The sequence below is a fragment of the Sinocyclocheilus anshuiensis genome, unplaced genomic scaffold, assembly GCF_001515605.1.
Source record: "Sinocyclocheilus anshuiensis isolate Anshui unplaced genomic scaffold, SAMN03320099.WGS_v1.1 C32271856, whole genome shotgun sequence".
NCBI classification, from domain to species: Eukaryota; Metazoa; Chordata; class Actinopteri; order Cypriniformes; family Cyprinidae; genus Sinocyclocheilus; species Sinocyclocheilus anshuiensis.
In genome coordinates, this window is record NW_015613977.1 from 1 (window position 1) to 825 (window position 825).

At 30.4% G+C, this 825-nt stretch overlaps 1 long non-coding RNA gene across 1 annotated transcript; it reads left to right on the forward strand.

The window, feature by feature from the left end:
- Position 1: 1 nt before the first annotated feature.
- LOC107682498 (uncharacterized) lies at positions 2 to 740 on the forward strand. Its single transcript, XR_001633507.1, has 4 exons — positions 2 to 82; positions 236 to 301; positions 421 to 483; positions 678 to 740. It is a non-coding gene; the product is annotated as an uncharacterized LOC107682498 (long non-coding RNA).
- The last annotated feature ends 85 nt before the right edge of the window (positions 741 to 825 follow it).

Consider the following 825-nt stretch of genomic DNA (forward strand, 5'->3'; position numbering starts at 1 on the left):
AAGGTTCATTTTTATTTAAATTCCCCAGAATCTGCGGTAGGAGGCACACCTTACTATAATGATGTCAGCACAGGTCCAACAGGTCAGTGAATCTGTAACTTGATCACAGGATTTCACTTAATTTAATTAAGTGGTTTTAATTAATTAAGTAATTAATTAAACTACTGAGCCTGTGAACAGTAAAATGAAGTTTTTTTCACACCCTTTCTTGTTTTTGCTTTTAACTCATTTAAAGAGCAACAAGTCACACCAGAGAATTATGATGATGTAATCACTGTTGGACTGACACATCATACTAGAGGTTTATTTCTTTTATTATTTGAATATGCATGTATAATTTTATGGGCATTTTATTTCTATTATAATTTTTAAGTTATGTGTCTTTTGATTGTCACATTTTACTTTTTATTTTTGTTGCAGGTGACATATCAGAAAGCTATGATGATGTTGTCATCATAAGACAGCTCTCCAATAATAAAGCAGGTGTGAGTTTCATATTTTACTTTTTAAAATAGACTGGTACAGTGTTTTTCTTTTCTTTTACTATAGTTCATTATAGTGTTATATAAATTATATAGACTTAGTTTTTATATTGTATATTGTGATATATTAGTGTATTTTGAAGTGCAGTGTGAGATTTTGTTCGTGTAATTAATGACTGGCATTTTTTTTATCAGAGGGAGATCTGGAGGAGTATGATAATGTAAGGAATGTCAGTGAAGATGTGCGAGACCTGTCTGGTAGGTTACTGTGACCTGCTTTACCTCACACTGATTATGTCTAGTTTTCATAACTAAAAATTATAATGCAATTTAAACATTTGCT